Raw genomic sequence first — 23,351 nt, forward strand, 5'->3', positions numbered from 1 at the left:
AAGACACGAGAAGAGAAGAGAAGAGAAGAGAAGAGAAGAGAAGAGAAGAGAAGAGAAGAGAAGAGAAGAGAAGAGAAAAAAAAAAAAAAAAAGAGAAAAAGAGAAGATCCCCAAAGTAGAGATTCTAGATGGATTTTGGCCTGGTAGCTCTGTTATGGTGTAGAAGGAGCACCTCATGTGGTGACAGTTACCAGATCCTGGCTATGGAACAGAAGTAGCTTCTTAAGAACAGTGCTTTGTGATCATACCAAATGTCCATCAAGGAGAGTATTTTCTGTCTAATCCTGGTCAGTAGCATGTGCTTAGAAAAACTTAGGGACTGGACAAAATAGAACATTTTTCTCTTGATATGCCACTTATGGCTTCCAGCAACCTGTGCTTTAGGGACTTTAATCTTCTTTTGATCCCATTATTCTGTTTGCCTTTAGAAAACCCTGCTGTGGGGATTTCCCTCACCAAAATAGTCAGTGTGTGAAAAGCACTTCCATTTTTTTTTTTAAATTTTAATCCTGCCTCAGCAAGAACCCTGATCTACTGTGTTCTGGGAAACCACAAATACTTTTTCCTTCCTCGTTCTCTTCAATCTATTCATGGCTTTAGACATTTTTCATACCCTTCCTCTGAATAAAAGATGAAAAATCCCAGGCTATTCAGTTTTCTTTCTCATGATTTGCTTCTGTCCACATTTTTGCCCTTCTCTATTCTTTTTGAACTTTACATTCTCTTTTTCTGAGATCAGAACACCATCATTTGGAGACCTCCGGGTGTGGGAGAAATACCTATTATTACAGGCTCATAATGGTGATATTGGTTTTCTATTTTTTTCTTCCTCTTCCTTCCTAAAAAGTTCTAACATTTTCTTTGTCATTTTGACAAAGGAAAGCTGAGCTGGCATTTTCAGAGAAACTGTCATAAAGAGTAGTAGTTAGTTTAGAGGCCATTGTATCACATGCAGAGCTAGAGTTATTTTTTGTCTCATCTGCAGTTTTTTACATTCACTGACAGTGATTTTCATCTGCCCTTTTATTGTCCAGTCAGTCAATATTGTGACATCCTTTTGTGCCTTGTAGCTGCTAGTTTGGCTTTTTACTATTCTGAATATCCCTCTGTATAAGTAAGTCTCGTGCCTCATTAGTCAACCCTTTTCCAGATCATTCCAGACAATTTTAATCAGTATTAGTGCCAGAGCAGACAATTGGGGAACTCACTGGGGAGGGAGGTCTTCCTTCATAATGAAAATGGAACATGAATCCCTTCTCTTTGCTCCCTCATTTTTCAGGAACCTTCTACCTGCTCTTGCCTTTGCTAAGTTTCCTTGAGACTCTTTAATAAGGATATTTGTCAGAAATGTTGCAGAGATCCAACTACAAGTCACCTGTATCTTATAGGATCCAAAGTGCTCCTGCAGCCACGTGCAGCACAGCTTTTCCCATATGGAGAACCTATTCCCAATAGATTTTTCCACACATTACTAAAGGCCATTCTTTGCTAGTTTTCTTAGCAATTTTCTGGTATGACAGACAGGTTTATTTGTCTCTTTTTTTTCTCCAAATCACCCCCAAAATACTATTAGACAACAGCTGACTTACAGGGCTGAATTAAGAAAGAGGCTACAGATCACAGATCAGCAGTTTCATACCTGAATCCCTCTACAGCTTGGGATTCAAAGTTTTTTTATTGTTCACTTTTTCACTTTTTTTTTAAATATATTCTTGCTCTTGACAGCTAGATTTGAGACAGATCACGTCTAAAGAAAGGCTATGGTGAACACTGATGCAAAAAAATAATTTGTGTTTTCTCTTATAGCCTTAACATCCTTCAGTGCTTCTTCTATACCTGGGCTATTTATTGCTGCTCCAACTCTGCCAGCTTTCTTCTGAGGTAGTAAAGTAAAAAAGTAAAAAAAAAAAAAAAAAAGCCATTGATAGTTGTGCTTTTTTTTACCACATTTCACCTTAATACTCCTTCCTGTTTATTGTTTGACACTGAAGCTTTTCTAGATCATAAAGCAATTGCCTAAATCCTATCTCTAAGACCAACAGGCAATTGACTGCAGAAGAGAGAATGATGTAAATGAGCTGTACTGAAAATGAACTTCCCAGCTGGTTGTGAAGACACGGATATTTGTGGCCATTTGGATGGCATCTGAAGTGACTTGTATAAGTGTGAGGTAGATGCCAGGACTCCTAAGTTCAGTTTAGTGGAATATCAAAGTACCCTTGCAGCTACCTCTTCCATCAGTCCAGCCACACGGGTTTTACTTCATCAATTCTTACGTGGCTGTCAAGGCTTGCTGTGGAAAGTCTTGTGGAGAAGTAAATGGGAAATACTTTGCTGACACTGCTCAAAAGAACTCTCATTTCTTGGACTGGCAATTTCATTTCTGACTTCCTCACCTTTCTGGTCATACTTCTAAGCATTAAAAGAATCAGAGATATTACCCTAGCAGTAAAACCCCCCTTTTTTGATTCTCTCTCTGTTTCATATTTCCTGAATTGCTTTTACGGGAGCAAAACAGGAGAATATGAAGTGAAATGTCTAACCTATTACACCTGACTGATCAATATATGTCTTTTTTTTGCACTAGAGTAGAAAGATTGGCTTAGGTGGTTTCTCAGCTTACAACTAACTTTCTTTACTTCAGTCTAGGCAGACCCAAAGGAAACCTGTGCATACTAAAGAGTAAAAAGGCTTGAGGACATCTGCAAAGGAAAGACACTTCCCGCTGGTTTCAACTCAATGGGACTTGCTGACATATTTCAACTGGAGAAAGAAGAAAACTGGCACCAAGTGTTTGCAAAAGGCCTGGCAGATTTATGACAAATACCAACTACCTGTATCCAGCATGTAAACACATATTGCTAAGTGCTTGAGACAACCCCAAGCTCAGAGGGTGGCTGTCAGAATAACTTTAACTTTCTGAATTTGCTAGTCTAGATAAACACCTGCTACTGATGAAGCAGATGAGACAGGCAAAGGAAAGATTTGACTTGCTGTAGATTATGATCCAAGCAACTGAGACAGAATGAAAAAGGTCTGAAAACCAGTTGACACATCAGCTGTGAGTTGTGGCACAGAAAATAAGACCTCAAAAGTGTGAAATATCTATGGCATAAATAGGTAAAGTGGATTGGCCACTTTCAGATCACTGACTATACTCAGTGGAGAGAAGTAACATTCTTTTTCCTCTTTGTTTAATCTAAGATGTATAATTGCTCTTACCCATTTTTCACAACTCTTTTTATATGTGGGGTGTTAAATGACTCACATCCTTAAACTGCCTTTCTCCCTCTGCTAATTGTGAAATGAGTCTCGGTTGCACCCCAGACATTTGGCCAGATGAACACCTCTGTAGATGCTGTAATTGATGATGTCTGTCTGAGCCCTAAATGTGTCTGAGCCCCAAATGCACCTGGTGAGGGGGTCAGAGGGGTCTGCACAGGGCTCCCTGTGGCATGTCCCCTCCATGTCACCTCAGCAGCTCCATGGTTCCCAGCCCTGCAGCTCCCACAGCACAGCCACGGAACCTTCCTTTCCTCTGCAGTGCTGCCAGCACTGTCAGTCACTGAAACTGAGAGGATTAGGAAAGAATAAAGAAAATCCCTACTGCTTTTTGCCTCGGGGCAGCAGAGGACTGCAGGAATGGACACGCCAGGATCACCTTGATTTATAGAGTGGCATCCTAGTTGTTCTCGTGTATTTAATCTTTTTGTCCAGCTGGAAGTGGAAAAGTCTGCACTGTAAAGTTGAATTGCATACCAATAAGTCTAATTAAAAAATAAAAGGAAGGACATGCAAAAAAAAGTCTGGTTAGGATTTGTAAAATCTAAAATCTATTTCCATGTGATGATAGATATTCCTATAGGAAGTGTGAGAAATAACAGTGAAATGGGAAATAAAAGCTACAGATAGAATATTTTTTTGATTTTTTTTTGTTTTATTAGTGTTAGAGAAATAGCAGAAAATATTTTTGTATACTGTTTTGCTCTGACTGACACATACATGTTCAAATTTTAATGTTGCTAACAGCCATTCTCTCAGCAAAAACATATTTTTGTGAATAAATTCTGTTTATGCTATTTCTTACAGTGCTAAAACTCTGTCAAATAATTATGTTAAATACATATCTGTGATCAAAGATGAGTGGGATAGGATGCAAGTGACTGCATGGAAAATGAACTTTGCAGCCTTTCACTTGCACTGTTTCCTAATAAGTTTCTCTCAGACATTAGTACTGTAAACCTCTGATGTGCTCCTTATACAGCAAACACACAAAAATAAATCTGAACTCGTCTCAAAAATAAGTGACTTTCCATTTAATAAGCATTCTTCACTTATTTCTCTACCCCCAAAATTACCCCTTTCTCAAACATAAAAAAGTGAGATCCAGCATGACCCCATTTTACCCTATTTCTGTTTATTTACACATGCTCCCCTATACAAATCCTTCCAGTTTCATACTTACTGTCTGTTTTTAATGTGGAAGTTGCTACCATGGGAAACATGGTAAAATGGTATGACTTTGTGATAAAATTTACCATTCTATCAAATCATAGAATCATTTAGGTTGGAAAAGCCCTCTAAGAGCACAGAGTCCAACCATTAACCCAGCAATGCCAAGTCCTCCACTCAGCCATGTCCCCAAATGCCACATCTGCACATCTTTTAAATGCCTCCAGGGTTGGTGCCTGCATTGCTGCCTGTTATTTTAGTATAGGAGACTTCTAAGTATTTAAGTTTTAAAGGCCTTGACTTATTCAAATGAAATTAATTTTGTGTGTTTTGGGGATTTGGGGATGAGATTTGCAAGCAGATACTAAGGCTTTGAAGATATACAAATGTTATCTAATGCAAATTCCTCTGGTATTCATAAAATCTCATCTCACTGCACCTCATTTTGGATGTGTCTGGAACCTGCTGCTGCGCAGCGTGGAATAAGCCAGCCTCCACCTCTTGGGGAAGCACCAATGAAATAATTATCTGCTTGCTAAACATTTCCTGCCTTAGCTGTGAAGCCTCATCCAAATCTGCTTTGCCTGTGACCTTTCACAAATCCATTTCTCCAGGGCTTTTTACACCTGATGGATGCTGCAGGGAGCTTGTGGCATGTTCACTCTGCACCTGCAAATCCTGCAGACAGAGAGATGGCAGCTCCCACACCACTGAGAGGTGCAAAGCCTGATTTCCCTTGGGTCCCTGGGTTTGAGCTTCTGCTTGAGGACACTGTGACAATAGGCAGGATTCATCTGATTAAAACCAGATATTTATAATGCAGTCCTATTTGTGAGCTACTCACCTGAATCTTCATTTCTATATGTCTACCTAAGGATGAGGTGAAGAGACTTCTGAGGGTGCCTTTTCCTGTCCACTGCTTCCAAAGGCAGCCCCAGGAAATCAGCTCAGGTGGAAATGTCTGTCCTGCAGGGTTAGGAGAGGTGGATCCCCTCTCTTCTCCTGTGTATGGGTCGCTCTGTGGGGCTGCTGGCATTTTCAGGGTTACTGATGTGCATCAGTGCTTCATGCAAAGGCAGGCAGGCAGATCTGCCCCTCTCTCTAGAAATGAGCTCCATTCTGCTGTGTTCAGGATTGCCCAGGGTAGTCGGGAAGCCCCAAGCCTGGAAGTGCTCAAGACCAGGCTGGATGGGGCTCTGAGGAACCTGGGCCTGTGGAAGGTATCCCAGCCCACAGCCAGGGGTTGGAACCAGAGGATCTTTAAAGCCCCTTCCAGCCCAGACCAATCTAGGATTCCATGTAGTTCCAATTTATTCAGAGTCACCTGAGAACTGCACAGAAACCTTAGCCCCTCAGCAGCTGCTGAATTTTCAGATACCACCATATTTCAGTGTCTGATTTGATGTCTTGGACCTTGGTGTCTTATTTCCCTCCTTGTCTGTCCCAAGATGATCCAATTTGACCTAGAATTTTGGGGCTTGCCTTCAAGGTCTGGCACTTTTAACTGAAGCCTTGAATGCTTGTTGTTCAAATTCCCTTGGATTGCCTGAAAACATAGTTTTCCAGGCTTTCCTGTAAGGAGTACAAAAGGTGGAAGAACTATAAAAAAATGGCTCTTTTATATAAACTAGCGGATCACACACAGCAATGGATACATCAAAGTATTTGCATGCCTGATTCCTATTTGTCTCAGAGGGAATGCAAGCAGGTAAATGTGGCCCAGAGGCTAAACAGACTTTCAAAGGATATATAACATTTAGGTATTTTGTAAGTAAATAGTCTTTATGTGCTGATGCACTGAAGCAGCCTGTTTTTAGTTTACACATGCAAGAAAATTTCAACTCATCCTTTTAGTCACAACTGTGTTTGGTGGTAAATTGGACAAGATGGCATCCCAAGGAGATTAAATTACCCAAATATTAGTTGGACAAGATGGCATCCCAAGGAGACTAAATTACCCAAGTATTTCTAGTATGAAAGGCAAGTGAAAATACAGCCATGAAACATCCTGCAGACAATAAGTTCCAAAGTGACCTCAGAAGTTTTTTGGTTCCTATTTCTGCCTGCAGACAGGAACTATTGTGTTTAAATCAAATCAGGCAACTTAATAATGATATCTAATCAACAAAGAAGATAAGGAGGAGGCTACTGTGCTCCTTCACCTTATCTTAAGACCTCTTTCTGATCCTGCTGCTGGAATGGAGAGGCCACACCAATCTGACTTTGTCTGGGATTACAAACTCTGTTAGTTGAAATTGCAACTTATTTCTACTATGTCCTTTCTCCTGCTTTGTTTATGGTTAATGGCAGCTGTTCCTCATGGGCCTCAATAGAAAAACTACTGTGTTCAAACACCAGCACACCACTATATCTGTAAAATTATTTCTTGACACTTTTGACTTTAAGGTTTTGTGTATGAATAATCCCCTATTCTGTACAAGAGGTTTCATAGGAAGTGTGTGAAAAAGCCAGTACCTAAACCCTTATTTCCTGAGTTTTATTCCAAAGCATGAAGTGTCATTTTTCTAAGCACTCATCAGAGTGAACCTGCATCAGGTGTTTCACTCCTGGGATGAACTGTACTACCAGAGGCTGTTTTTGCTATACTTGCAGTCAGCAGCATCCCAGGCTGGAAGAGTGGGAGCTTTCAGAGCTTCCAGCATGGATGGCTACCCCTGATTGTGCAGCCTGTTTATAGGGAGGAGATGAGCTCCTAAGTGGTGTTTTTCTGACCATTTGCAGAATTTAATGATGGGAGGACTCATTTCCTTGACTTCATGAGCTATTTTGATTTGACCTCCTTTGATTGGGAGGGGAGATTAGATAAGTGTTCTGAATGTAGGCACCTGGGGTGTCAGTCACTTAAATGCAGGCATGGGGTGACTTTTCAGACCCCAGAGCACATGAACTACCTGCCTATCTGCAATACACAGGAATTGTCAGAGGCCCACAGCTCTCTGGAGCTGCAGTAAGAAGCCAGTCAGAACACTACAGACTTTTTTTGTTCAGACAGTTGATTTTCACCTTATCCTGCAGATATGACTCACCTTGAACTTAGTCAAGAGGAATCTTTGTGCACTTCTCTACAAGTTAGAACCATTGTATAAATACAAATCTTTACTTCTGTTGTTCTCTTAGCCATGGAATGAGTAGATGCTTTTGCTTTGGTTTTGGGATGTTATTCAAAAAAAAATCTCAGGCAAGCAAAGGAGATAAGAACTTACCAATTTCTTTCTATCTAAGGCCCAACTCTTAGCTTCATCTTCAGCCATATAAACTGTTGTGCCTTTGGTCAAAATCAGTAAAGTCATGCCAGCTGACTTGATGGGGATATGTCCAAAGATTAACTAGATAATTTACTTCAAATATAACAAGAAGACAAGGCCTGCATCTGTATCTTTCAACCTTAAGTTCCACAAGCACTAAATTAAATCGTGCAGCAACCAAGAAAAGTTGTGCCATTAAAAATGCTCAGAGATAGTTTAAAGCCCAACTGCTACCCATGACCCAAATTCAAAATGGCCTTCAAATCTATTTTAGGATGCAATATGATGCTTTTGATTCCCCCTTCCATTGATCTGTTGTGTAAATTAGACCTGTGGTGGAGGAGCAGTGGAGATTTTGGTGACAGATGATGTTCCCAGAGAAATCTCTGGGGTGAATTTCCCTCCAACTTCTTAATGGTATGATGTCAATAGTAACCCTTAAGCCAATTAATTGAATTACACAAGTAAGTTACATTTCTGTGGGAGCATACCCTAGGCAAGATCACTTCTTAAATTGCACCTGGACAGCAGTGTTAATGAGGGCAAAAGAAATTTGTGGTACTAACAAGGGAGAAGCTTGATTAATAACTCATCCATAAATTGTGCATGATATGAATAATAGTGAATTCCTTACAGAATTAAAACACAAACAAAAATCCCTCTCTCTGTCCTCAGGGGTGAGACCCATGACATTTAATCCATGTAATTGTCAATCTACCATGTAAACATTCTTTTAAAAGTCTTTAAATTTGAATTTAATTGCTACCAGCTCTTGATTACATACAGACTACATAATCTATCATTGAATCAAATAATTATTATTGCTGTTGGGAAATAGGTAATTATGCAAGAGCCTAAAGGAGAACTGCATGGCAGGTGAGAAACAAACAAATGAGGGTGGGGTAATCAATCTCTGTACCATAAAATGCTAATGTTGTCTTAATAAATATGAATTTTCTTCCAGTGCTTGATATGCTTCCTACCAAGCATGTCACTTAGCCCGTGGCATGCTTTAGCTTAGTTTAAAGTGGCACTACTATTAACACTTTAGAAAAATTATAATAGTTCCCTTTCATTTTCATAAAAGTAATTAAACTTATCAGTTTCGTTGTTATGCAACAAGCCAACCAATAAATGGACAAAAGAAGTTCAATTTGTGGTATTTTGGAATTAGCATCCTATGCAGCAGGGATTACTCAGATATGAGATTCTGAATTAGCAATTTTTAAAAAATAAATTGAAAAAAGAGGAAATAAGAATGATATTGGAAGAGACGCATTCCTGTCAGTTCCTGCATTGACAAAATTATATTAACTACAGGATAGCTACTCATACTTCATTGCAAGCTCACATTTTTTTCAGATAAAGTTAATCTGATGACTCCAAAGGGAGACAGAAATTTAAATTGCATTTAAATAAACAAATACCTTACCATGGTGAGAAATAAATTGTGTGCTTGGACAGACTGGACTTTTCAAGGTACACTGAACCCCGAGGATGCACTGAATGGAAGGATGCATTCTTCTCATGGAGTGTAAATTAAAGAACTCTGAAAAGAACTGTGCCATGAAATCTGCTCAGAGATAAAGGAATGAGTTGAGAGAGGAAATAATATTCTTGGAGATTTCATAATTTACATTGGCCAAATTTCAACCCCCTGCTGAATAGAAATGCTTAATATGTTTTAATACCAGTCCTAATATATTATTCAGAGAGAAGTGTAGATGTCTGAATTTGATTTATGACCACAAAGAATGAAAAGACAGAAAGATAGGCAGCCCCCAAGGCTCTTTTGTCCAGGTGATACATTCCCCAGTCTTACTTGTGGCATTCCATATGATGAGATTCCCTATCCTTTGAAGGTCACTCATGCCGGAACAAAAGTCCAGCAGGGATGCTCTGCTTATCTTCCAGCCATATGCTGGCCTGAAAAGGGGGCACCTGCAAACTCAGCTGCCTCACTCTACAACCAGGAGATGAAAAACAGAGAGATGTGTGTTAAACTCAGTTGATTTCAGCTCATTACACCATGCTGCCAGAAGGACTGGTTGCTTAGATGTGTTGTCCCTGTCCCTCTGCTGGCAGATGAGAGAAAGAGACAAGGAAGCTGAGAGGTGGAAACCTACCAGAGTATCCCAGGCTTCTGAGAGCTAGGAAAGCTCATGTGATGTTGCCAAGTTTTCTGAGTAGATTCTTCAAGACTTTTTGACTCATGAAAGTGATCAGTGAGTATTTTCATTGTAGCAAGAATTATTTTTTCCCTTTTGTCCATGACACTTTCATCATGCCCTTTAGCAAAATACAATGCTTGATAGTCCTATGGATAAGATGCTTGATGTGATATGGGTGACACAATCTTTGTTCTGTCACAAACCTGGTGTTGGACCAGATCTACATAAAGGTTTAGACCCCTAAGTGCATGTCTCATCAAAATTTTCAAGTCTACTAACTTGAGGTACTTTTAGCCCTTCATTTTATTCAGGCTTATGTACTTTAGGTGCCCATATATATGCACAATTGAACATCTCACAAGGTGTCTATCTTTATCAGCCTGCTTTGCCCTTATTTTCTCAGTGTAACAGCTGTTTTTAGCTGATCTTAGTCTTTAGAAAATGAGCAGGATAGAAACGATCTTTCTCTTTTTATACACATATGCAGGCAGCACAGCATGAGCAGGCAACAGGGCTTCTGTCGTAACAGCGAACACAGTTCTTACACTTAATTGGATGATCATAAGATTGGAAAGCAAGAAGGTTCTCTCCAATCAATATGACTTCTAAGCAAGTATTTTCAGCTGAACTTTCAGATTTCATGAATTGGAAATTAGGAGACCCCTCTCCTTTGGAGATCTGTAACCTCAGTGGATACCGAAACAAAAGCACACCTGACACTTTTGAAAAAATTTATGGAGTAGGGCTTTGTTTTCACTCTTTGGCCACATCTGATGGCAAATTGCACTTTTATTAATTTATGTTCTTTAATATTGTGGGCATAAAGACAAATAACTGTCTCAGTATTTAAACACTTCCCTGGAAATGAACAGATGAACAGATTTCAAACCCAGTTTTCCCTCATGCTCATCTAATTAGCTTTCTTATATGAGAAGTTGTGGTATTTCAACAAGTAAAAGATGCTGATTTTCAAGTGAAAGTTTGCAGCTAACTCTTAAATAAATCTGTTATCTTGTTTTGGAGACATATGGAACAAACTTTAGATTCACTCAAATTCCTTTAATTCCTCAATATATTTAAGCCATCTAATAATTTAGGTTGTAAAAGACCTCAGATCACTGAGTCTCAAGTAGCTGGACCTGTGTGACTCATGCAAAGTAACACATGAAGATAGGAATAAAATCTGGATTTTGGAATGCTAGTGCAGTGTTTTCCATAGCAGGAGTCTTGACTTCTCTTCAAACCATACCTGGGTCTTTCTGCAAGCCTCTAACACCTCCCAGACCAGCAGAAGGGCAGCAACTGCTGCCTGTGCACTAAACTGAAGTGACAGAGAACACCATCAAAACAGCACATTTGTCAAAGAAATATTTGAACATTTTACAATATTTTAAGAAAGCAAATGAATCTGTTTTCCCACAGCTGAAATGATTACTCACCCCACCACAAGTTTTGATGTCTGTTTTAGTGATAATCTTTGCTGCTTTGAAATACACAAAATAATGAACAGCTGCTCTGGCTGATGAAATGCAGAAGCAAAGTTGAGGTACTAATCTCTCATATAAAAAAAAAAAAAGTTTATTGCACCTGGAATAACAAGGCAATAAGGGATTATTGTTGATGCAGAACAAACCATAATAGAGATAAGAACAAAGTAAACGTATTCATCCCCCTCCTTCCTGAAATCTGACTTTGTTACCTTTGTAGCACACATTTGGATGGTGTGCACATCCACATGGTTCTTGGGAGGGTTGAACTGCTTCACTTTCCAGAGCTGTGTTTTGATGCAGTGCCTTTACCTGTCCTGGTTTCATCTGGGAACAGTTAATTTTTTCTTAGTAGCTGGTACAGTGCAGTGTTTTGGATGTAGTGTGAAAATGATGGTGATAACACACTGATGTTTTAGTTGTTGCTCAGTTGTGCTAAATCCAGGGCTTTTCATTTTTCCCTGCTCTGCCAGTGAGCAGATTTATAAGAAACAGAGGATGAGCATGGCCAGGGCAGGAGACTGGAACTGGCCAGAGGGATGCTCCATACCATACAACACCATGCTCAGTATGGAAACTGGGGGGTTGGCCAGGGAATGACAATTGCTGCTCCTGGGTGGGCTGAGCGTTGGTTGGATCATGGTAAGTAATTTTATCATGGATCACTTCTTCTTCTCTCCATTACAAGGGTCATTATCCTTATTATAACGACTAGATTTGACTTTATTTCAATTTTTAAATAACTTTTATCTCAGCTCATGAATTTTACCTTTTTAAAAAATTTTCCTCCCCATCCCACTGGGGAGCCAGTGGAGAGCAGGGTGAGTGGCTGCATGGTACTTAGTTGCAGCTAGGGTTAAGCCACAGCTCTGCACTCAATTACCTATTGGTTATGCTTTTGAACTACACGTGAACTATGTCTGTTTTTCTTTTTATACCCATTAATTATTGTTATTCTAGCCAAAGCTTGCAAACTGTTAAGCAGAGGACTGTGCAAAGAGTCTACAAGGAAATTACTTGAAGAAGAAAGAAAAAGAAGCAAAGGCCTGTGAAATTAACCTGGCTGATCTAAGCCACTCCTCATAAAGATTCCCTTTCCAACCCTTCACCATCTTAGTGGCCCTCTTTTGGACATCCTCTAATAGCTCAGTGTATTTTTTTATGTTGTGGTGCCTAAAACTGCACACTGGCCTTGGGGTGAGGCCACCACAGTGCAGAGCAGAGTGGGACAATCCCCTCCCTTGCCCTGCTGACTGCCCAGTCTGTCCATACAACCAGGGTTTACCTGTCCCAGGTGCAGAATCCAGCACTAACCCTTGTTAAACTTAATGTGGTTTTAAAGGGACTCACATGTCCTGTGGAACAGGTTGCTGCCCAGAGGGCAGAGGTTACAACAAACACAAGTGCTGAAGTGAACACACTGTCTCATAAAGCTCTGCAGACATTGCCTTGCTCAAATGCAGGGCTCAGATGGATTTGGATTCTTGCTGATCTACCTACCTCACATCATGGCCAGTTTTCAGCTGGCATACACTGCCCTCACAATTTGCTGGGAGAGGTGGAGATAAGAGACGGGCACAATGCAGATCTCTGCCATGCTTTTAGCTGGTTTAAGAATCTGTTGGTGTTAGTTCATGCTGAGCAATCAATTCAGGCAGGGGGATGTGACTTCTCTCTTCTCCTGCACTGACCAGGAATTGGGTACAGGGAAGAATCTGTCTTGTGGTTACCAAGCCAGGGCCATGGAAGTGAATTGCAAAGGATGACTACTTTATTTGAGAATTTAATTTATAATCCTTTTTGTTACATTGTTTTTAAGAAGATAGTTCACATGTAGTTCACATATAAATTTTTATAAAATCATGAATGTCCTATAAATCATCTGTGTGCATGATGAGTTCTGCAGAGAATCAAATACTTTAAGACTAATGTAAAAGTTTCACTTAGGAAAGCTCTATGTGCACACTTTATACCCTTATAGCTACTGATTTATTTGAAAACAATTGAAATAATGTAAGAAAGAGAAAAAAATAACATCAACGCTATTTAGAATAAGAACTGACAATAAAAGTTCAAGCAAACATTGTTATACTTGAGATTTTTTTTCCAGGGTTTTAAATCCATCAGGATTTAACATTTATTAGGGATGAATGGAAGGATGAGGTGAAACATGATGGTGATTCAGCCAGAAGCAGGGCAGTTGTCAGAGGGTGCTCTCTGTGCATGTGTGTAGCGTGTCAACTCCTAGAAGGAATCAATCAAAAGTGAAGGCCATGGAAAAACAATCCCAAATAGCATGGTCCTAAGTGCAGTAGGGCTGGGACAGAACCACAGGTTGTGCAAATTTGCAAAGCTCAGTGATTTGCTGAGTTACAAAAACAGGGGATCTACCTATTTGCAGTTTATTTTTTTAATATGTATTTGCAAATGACAGAAGTGTTAAGTTCAGTGTGCCTGATTTTCTTCTCACTTATGTCAGTGTCAATCAGGGATATCTTCGCTGAATTTACTTAACACACTTCTTTCTGCCCTCTGGCTTCCCTGTAGCTAGCCCTAATTAGAACTGTGCAAAGAGTTGGCTGGGTAAGTCACTCTCTAAAAAAATAAGATTAAAGAAATATTAAAAAAAAAAAAAAGTTAGATTGAATAAAGGAACTGAGATGCCATTTTGTGCCGAAGAGCCCTTATCTTGGCTTGCAACTGAGAACATGTCCATCTAAGTAGCAAAGACTCAAATGACTTTCAGGCTTGAGTGGTACAAGCAGAGATTCAGAGAGGTCTTATCTGTGCTCCAAGTCAGGTAAGATCAGTTTGGATTTGGGCCTCCCAGGCGGTGCATACACCTCCAGTATCTGAGGTGTATGCAAAAACTGGGAAAACCTGCTTTGGGTTTGTTAATTGCACCTATTTCTTTACATGTTGTCTCCCAGAAAATAATGTGTTGTTGTGGAAATGTCAAAACAAAATAGTTCAGTGTTCTAAAAAGTTTTTTGTTTCTGTTTGTTTGGGTTTTTGCCACACATAAATGTTGTAACAGTGATGGTTTATTTCCCTGAAAACCTCTTTCATGTAGGACAAATAAGTAATTTGCTAGGGTTGTGTTTTTTTTTTTCTTTTTTCCTTTTTTTTCCCCCCTTGAGTGATAGTAATTTGCATCTGTGTAAAGCAGAAAAAAAAGTCAGAGCAATGAAATTATGCTGACAAGTGCCTGATACAAGCAGGAGGAGAATGGGAGCTGACTGATGGAACTAGACAGTACCTCTCAGCTCAAGTAAGTAAAGGTCCATTATTCCTGGGCTGCTGCATCAGCAAACCAATTAAATTAAGGAATTCTAGAGACTTCCCACATAGTTAAAAGGAATTGAACCAGATTGAATGTAGAGCATTACACACCAGGGGAGGAGAATAAGAAGGGTGGGGTTAGAACATGAAATCCTAGGGCACAAAACAAAGTGAAGTAAAATGCTCAGCAAGGCCAAGGAAATGATTATTATGATAGTGAAAAAGAAATGCAATTACTGTTTGGAGGATTTCAATTCTATTTTATGAACTCTGGTTTGTATTTATGACCTTCTGAGATCTCTGCTAAGATAACTGTGCTCAATTCTCCATGTAGCATGAAGTGTTTTCTTAGACCATTCGTGCCTATATGGGTCAAATCCGTTAGTTGTAAGGGTGGGGATACAGAAATATCTGGCTGTTCCATAAATAAATACTGCACACCCTGTTTGTGGGGACTGACCAATATCAGCTTTTCTCTCTGAGCTGTGTAGCTGCAAGCATCTGCCTTCAAGCTGCATGACTCCTTCTGGGACTTCTCTGAATCCAAGTAATCTCCTTGAGCAATGGATTCATTTGATGGTTAACAGTATTGCTGCCAAGAAGAGATTTGTCATATCTTTAGGCTAAGAGGAGGAATTCTGCAGTACTAGCTAACTCCTCTCCACAGGGGAAATCAGCATATTATGGATATGCTGCAGTCCTATGATCAATATATTTGTTCATGTTTAATGCGACATGTGAAAACCAGCATTCTCATTTTGAAAACAGCTGCAAGCAAACAGTGACCTATATATAGGATTTGTCTTCTTTCCAGCTTTATTCTTAACAGAATTTATGTGGAATTAATTGTAAATAGCTGGATTTGAAGGTGTCTTGTGGTTTTTTGGTGGAAAGTTGGCATTTAAATCTTATTCTGCCTAGCTAGTCAATAACAATGTTCTTAGCTTCTGAAACTTGGACAGATTTATAGCTTCAGCAAACTTTCACATTGCCATTTTTAAATACACATCATATATTTCACAGATCTTCTCAGCAAAATTTTTAGACGTGCCAACGCGATTTAGAAGTCTAGAGTATATTTAAATACGTGGAGAAAACAAACCCCAAAGACTTCCAGTAAGATTTAGACCATCCACAAGTTAATTTCCCAAATGTCACATGTGCCTGGATGTAAAACTATCCAATGCTCTGATACATATGACAAAGATATTAATCTTAAGAGCCCATGTTCTTAAACTAGTGGATGATTGAAGACATTGATAACTCAACTTCCTGCTGAAAGAGCCTGTCAAGTCCATATATTTGTGGTATTTAGTATATGAAAAATCACTGTCAGTGAAACACTGACAGTGCTGGGAAGATCCCTGAATCTTGTGGCTGCACATCACCTGGGGTAACAAGCACAGCCCAGGCCTCTAACCCAGCCCAGTGTAGCAGCACTTCTCGCGTACCCACATTTAGGGATAAGGAACAAGAAAAGAGTTTCTGGTTTCCCAATAACTTGATTGTATTCAGATGAGGTACAAAGTCTGTTCAGGCTCAAATACCCCCATTTGCTGAGAGAGAGAACTTAGAGCTGTCATGTGTGAGGAATTTTCAGTGCCATCTGGAAAGGGATCTCTAAACTCCTTCTGAGGGTTGTTCACTGCAAATGGGAGCACTAAGAGATGGCTGAGATGGAAATAAAAAGCTGGGAGAAGCCTTTAACTCAGGTAGCTAAAGCAGATCTCAACAGGACCCTTATCCCAGAGCTTGCCTTGGGGATGGGGATCAATGTCTATTTACAAAGAAATGGAGCTTGTTTTGAAGTGTCTCTCCTATTTCCATTGATGGTTTCCAGGCTGCTGGGTTAAAGACCACCTCCATCGGGTTCCAGAACCCAGTGAGTGCTGCAGCCAGGGAAATTCTCCTTCAGAAGTAACTTTTTTCTTTCTTTCACTCCTTTTTTTCTTTCTTGTTTAGGACTTAGCTTGGTGCAGGTTGGGCCTAAGCCTGCAAGCTGTCTGCTGGATGTTACTGTCAGTTCCACAGCTGCAGTAAGAGCTGTAAAATGATCAAACACATCAAATTTCTCGCAGTGTCCGCAAAGACTATTGAAGCTCACAGCACTTGAAAAGGTTTTCAAGGACCCTGGAAGCCCTGAAGATACTTGAATGGAGCCAGGCTTTTAGAATGAACTGCAGAAAGCCTCAGTTGCTGCAAACCCTCTGAAACCTGAAAGTGCCTTTTTTGCTGACAGCTCCAGACTCTCAGATCCTGGGAGCCTGTCTCACGGCTTCAAGCCACAACTAAACTGCACAATCCACCTGGATGTTTTAACAAAGCCGGCTTTTGGAGGTCATAAGGCCTAGGAAGGCTGTTGTATTCAGCTCTAGAGGTTTCCCCCTTACAATAGGATGTTTGGGCAAAATATCTGCAGCTCAATAAGTATTAAAAACCTATTAAAACACCAGGCCCAACATTTTATGGTAAAACTGTGCCGCAGCTAAATAAGTTACAGCCACCTTTATAATGCTGCCTGATGTCATTCATTATGTTTTCACAGCACTTAATCCAATGAAAAAGAAAAGAGAAAGAAAAGAGTTGGAATATATACAATGTGGGATGAAAAGATTGTAAGCACTAAGTTGAGCTATCCCCCTTCAGTTACCTTTGTGATTTATGCTTAGTGATTTATGCTAATTAGTTCTAAAGATTCCCATATTTTTACCTGCAGGATGTTTTGGAATTGCCTTTTCCTGTAGATATTTGAATTTGGATGACTGCTCAAATTAGACAGCATATAAGTCTCTGAATTGTTATGAATTAATGGGAATGTGGACAAAACTGTGCACTTACGTTTTTGCTCAAAGTTAATTTACACAGCTTTTATCTTCCTGAGATCTTTGCTGAATTTACCTTTTAGGATCACAGCTTATCCTGGAAATAATTTCCAGGTACAGTGAAGATGACAAAATCATTAGGAGTAGTCAGTAAGGCATCACCAAGTGGAGGTCATGCTTGCCCAACCTGATACACATCTATGGTGAAGTGATTGACCTCTTGGATGAGAGGGAGGCAGAGGATATTATCTGCCTGGGCTTCAGGGAGACCTTAGATGATGTCTCCCATTAGACTCTCACAGAGCAGCTTTTGATGTACAGACTGGGGAAGCAGACAGTGAGGTGGATTAAAAACTGGCTGAATTTCTGGGTCTAAGGAGTGGTGATATACAAATCTAGCAGAGTTCCTCAGTGACCAGTACTGGGTCCAGTCCTGTTAAACCTCTGGATGATGGGGCAGAGTGTAGCCTCAGCTGGTTTGCTGGTGACATCACACTGGGAGGAGTGGCTGTTACGCTAGAGGGTCATGCTGCCATCCAGAATGACCTCAACAGGCTGGAGAAATGGGTCAACAGGAATGTCATGAGGTTCCACAAAGGGAATTGTGAAGTCCTGCCCCTAGGGAGGAGCACCCCCAAGCACCAGTGTATGATGGTGGCCTCTTCAGTGGAAAGAAGCTTGGAAGAAAAGGACCTGGCAGTCCTGGTGGACACTAGGTTCAACATGAATCTCTCAGTATCAAAGTAAATATCTGTACAGATTCCATTTAGGTATCTGTTATAAATCCCACATTTTTTATGAGGTAGGTGTAAATTGACCTGAGGGCCATCATTCAGTCCCCAAAACTAGTTAATACTGTACTGCATCTTGGTTTTCATATCCAGCTCTTCTGACCTTGCCGTAAATTCCTCCTACAAGTTTTCAGGAGAAAAGGCCTTTTCTTAATAAGAAAATACTGATCTGAAAATGTTTCATAATATTTTTTAGGGTAGGATAATTTCACCTGGGCATGTTCCAAGGGAACTTTTCTTGGATGAGTTTCACTTTTTAAAGTGAAGAATCGCAGTGCAAATCTGTTTCATCATCTAAAATTTAAAGACCATTTACATAAGGATAATCAGGGAAAGGACAGAGTGATCAGGATTGCAAGTGTCTGAAAATTAAGATAAGACCAGATCTAGATCTACTGGTATGAGCTTTCTGTGTGGTGCATCTCAGATGATGGAAAGCAGCTGTAAAGTGGTACAGCCAGCATTTGTGATTCACTGCGTCAGTGGAGCAATGCCAAAGAGTTCTGGTGTATCAACAAATCCAGGGCAAGTGGCAGCTGCATCCTTCTAGACAGATAAAGCTTCTTCTGCTGCAAATAGTGTGAAGGAAACATTTGCATGCACACAGCAGGGTATTTGTTTGCATGTGTACATGCATGGGTGTTTACACGTACACACACACAATTCTGTGAGTGTGGTGGGCCTGGTAACACCAGCTGGTGTCACATTTACCCATCATCTCTGCTGATAAGAGCAGTTGCCTACAGTCTTGCTAAGTATTAGTCAGAAAGCTGAAGTCCTCCACATCATCAATAATCCTTTTTGGACTCAGGCAGAATAAAGGAGGAAAATTACAAACAAAACTAAACAAAACCCAGATGCACATATTAGGTAAAAAATTCTGGTGTGTCTGGGCATGTGAAGGAGAGACTGGAACAGATTGTCTCTAAGTGGATGCTGGGACTTGGAGGTTGTGTAAAATGAACAAAGTACCACAAAGGGATGGAGGTTCAGGGAGTGGGACAGTTTAGAGAATTGTTGCAAGTACATTTGTTGGTGTACATGGGGGTAGCATGAGAATCTGGCATCTGGAACATGTATAGATAGGGCAGTGTAGGGCTGCAGATAAAATGGAAGAAGATCTAACATAAAAGCCCAAAAAAGAAAGATCTTAGGGCAGTAGGGAAAAAGACAATCATAGCAGGGGTTCAGGAAAAAAGATTGGCCCAAAAGGCCAGGAAGGGGAAGGAAGTGTGGGGGTAGGTCAGTACTGGATGGGCCTGTGGTCCAATAACAGCCTTCAGTTGGGTTCACATATGTGAGAATGTAAAAAAAAAGAGGGAAGTCTGAAGGAAGAGTAAAGACTAAACTGACTGGCCAAAGAGCTAGGAAGTATTTGGGTCATACTTGTTTGCTGAGTGGGAAATAATGGGTGGGACATTCAAGCACGGATTATCCTTGCTGGGACTGAAGTATGCACAGGAGAGAGTGCTACTGCTAATTTCAGTTGCTAGGCTCAGAATAATCTATCTTAATCATCCATGAACTGTTGTTTTTTTTCCCCGAGACTTGTAATTTGCTCATCTCCTTGTAGGTTTTCTGAGTAGAAGAAACCAAATTTCAAAACCCTCCACACGATATTCTAGAACTATCTAATCTTTCTAAAAAAACCATGTTCTTCATCTTTTTCCCCCCTCATATTGAGAAACAGTATTCTCAGTACAGGCTTAGCTGTTTTGATTTAAATTCGTTCTGACTCTGCCTGGATAGCCCTAACAGGGAAAAACCCTTAATCAAGATGTTTAGCAAAGTTATGAGACACTAATAAAAGATCCTGAAAGAGGGAGTATCAAGCATCACTAATTACAGGAAATGCTGGAATATTTATAGACACATACAGAGATATTTGTAGAACAACCTCTAGGCTTTAAACTTTCCTGGCCTAATCTCAGCGGAGAGACCCTTTCAAGTGCTAACCTAAATATTTTGGTTCAGCATGTTTATAAGCAACCATGGATTTCCTTGAAAAAAATGAATGGAGTCTGGCACATGTTTGGGGTTGTGGCTGACTGTACATTTTATTCATTAGGGAATATATTTTGCTATAAATACTTTCTTTATTTGTTTAGAAGGAACTGCATTTTGTCTTTGATTTTATGAAAGATAAAGCTGAAGCAATCATTTACAGTCATGTTTTATTATTTATTGGAGCTTCAATTAGTGCCTAATCCAATGATTGCTGAAAACATTTTGATTCAGAAACCATTTATTTTCTCATATTGCCAACAATGTGACACTTTGGGGAGTTCTTTGTAGCAGAACTTGGAGAAGTCACACTAGAAGAAAATTTGGCTTGATTTAGGTTTTTGAGCATTAGAACCCTTCATACTGACCTAACAATTATCCAGGGTAATTCAAAACATATTCAAAATGGCTGTAATTCCACATTCAGCCCTAAAAGCTGCATGGTTTGGTGTATGGGATGGAAACACAAATCACCAGCAATGGAAAGCCAGTGATATTGTGGTGATAACCAGGTGCTTAACAAAACAGTTGCTTACAAGCAGAACTCTTATTCACAGAAATTACATTCATTTTTCCAGTTATGTAAGAGATGGAAACCTGTTGTTTTAAACATTAAATCTTATTATAGATTACTATGGGGTTACAGAAAAAAAGAGCCTCTTTCTCTCTGTACTCAGTTTGCCTTCTGGTAGGAAAGGAATGCTGTTATTCACAAACATTTTAGCCATGATCATGATGCCCATGGATCTGTAAACTACTGTTCAAACCCAGGCAGCAGGAAAGGGGCTGTGCTGATTCATCTGGCTGCAGGTAAGGGCTATATTCCATGTTAAGAACACCCTCCTTGCTGCACACCAGCCTGTGCCCCAGGAACAAACACTGCAGCTGAGGCACATCTTCAGGCAAATACTCCAGAGTTTGACATTTGCTGAGGTGTTACCAGGAAATGACCACCTAGGGCATGAAACATAAGGATAGGAAAAAATGTCCAATATTAAAATGCTGGCTTCTTGGACAGTCTTAACCACTGCACTGAGCTTTGTGACAATGTCTCTTTACACCATCTGAAATCTTGGACCGTGGTCTTTTAGGGTAGGCATCAGTTTCTCTAAATTGCTCACCAAGAGGAAGCACAGCACTAGATTTGCTGCTACTCAGCCAGGTATTTATCATGACACTCTACTTCAGCTATGTCCTGCTGCTTTCAGGCATCATCTTAATGTTTCTTTTTACCAAAGATAAATAAATTGGTGTCATCTTGAAGATTAGCTGCAACTGCAGCTTATAGGTTAAAAAAATTATACCTTGCAAGCAAGTTTCCTAAAGCAAACAAAACCCCAAAACCCCCACAACACTACCAAATTATAAACCTCAGGAGAAATTAATTAGAAATGGCAACAAATAACAGTAGTGAAAATATTGAATCTTGAAAATATTAGAGGTTCCCTACTATTCTTTAAGTCAGGCAAATATAGGAAAAAAAGCAGGCATTGGTATTTCTTTTACTGCTTACATGAGCCATAAAATAAAATGCTTGGAAAATACCCATATTAAATGACAAATGAGGTAATTTAGAGCACAAATAATACTTTATTTATCAGAAGTGAAATAATATAAATCAACCCTTACAACTTCTGTATCAATCTGCTCTTTGGAGTAAATAGAAAAATAAAATATTTCCTTAAAAACACTCAGATGATTTGTTTCAGGGCTCATAAACATCTTTTATGAACAGCAGTTCAGTAATACCTAATGTTAAGTAATACCAGTGGTGCTGTAACTAATATAGACTACACATGCCAAAGAAATAATGTTTAGAGAGTTTTATTTGACTGATCTAATTGAAAAATGAGATCTGCTGTGGGGCACAGAAACATTGGGAAACTTGTCTACTTTTTTCCAAGCTGATGTGATGCTATTGTTGCATATATTGCTTTAAAAGGCACAAAAATGCTGAGGGCAAGCAAAATGTCCCTGGGCCTTTTGAGGCTGGGTCTTACCTTGAGCTCATGTGTGCACTCAGAGGATGGCCACAGCAGGTTTGCACCCATTCCCAGGTGTGCTGGGCAGCCTGGCCACCTTCCCCTTGTACATTGCAGCTGCACACTGGATGAAGCCTCCTTCCAGGGGATACATTCCAGAAAAAGTTAGTGGGGTTTCTCCTTTCACACTGGTGCTCTCAGAGACCTGAGTGAGCAGGGTGGGGAGATTGAACCCCTTCATGCTCGGAGGAGTGCAGTATCTGAATATCTGCCATACCATTTTCTGATCCTTCTTAAAACCATATTCTGTCATGATGCACACAATAGGCTGGCTGTAGTTACACTTTTTATGTGCTGTGATTACAATTCCATCATTAATTAACAGGATCCCTTGCTACTCTGCATTCTCCTGTCCATCTACTGATTCCTGCTCTACATTTTACACTGTATGCTTGTAAGCATCTATACAGCACTCATCATGCTGGAATCAGGGTCCGTGACTATGTTTCCTGCCTCAGTGACTTAGGAAACAGCCCTAACACTGGTTTTAAAGGCACTGTGGTGGTTTCAATGACTTACTGTGCTGGAAAGTCTGAAGCAGAAAAATAGCCATGCTACCCAAGATAGGTAGACTGTTTATGCTGGGAGTAGGATTCAACTCATTCTAAGACAGATTTATAGTAGGAAAGACTAATCATAGTCAAAACCTTTTTTTCCTCTCCTCTTCTGAGTATGAAAAGTATGTTTAAAATGTGTCTTACCTAGATGCCACTGATATCTGCTGTGTCTCTTTGTAATTTATTACATACAGAGCAACATATGTCAGCTCCAGCAAACAAGATATTTATTTATCAAATAAATGAATAAATATATCCATCATTATTCTTTGAAAAATACTGGGACATTTAAGTCAGGCACTTGAAAGCAACATTATAGTAACAGAAACTGTAAGCGATAGCAATAATGCTGCAAAGCTTTTATCAAATTAAGTGAAGGGTTTGGATCAGCTCCCAGCAGCTACAGCTTCATTTCTCAGAAACCAGCAGCTGGTTACCTGCAGAACCTTTACTTGCTGTTCCAGCAGAGCCCTCATG

This window comes from Motacilla alba, chromosome 1A (genome assembly GCF_015832195.1).
Source record: "Motacilla alba alba isolate MOTALB_02 chromosome 1A, Motacilla_alba_V1.0_pri, whole genome shotgun sequence".
In the NCBI taxonomy this organism is placed as follows: Eukaryota; Metazoa; Chordata; class Aves; order Passeriformes; family Motacillidae; genus Motacilla; species Motacilla alba.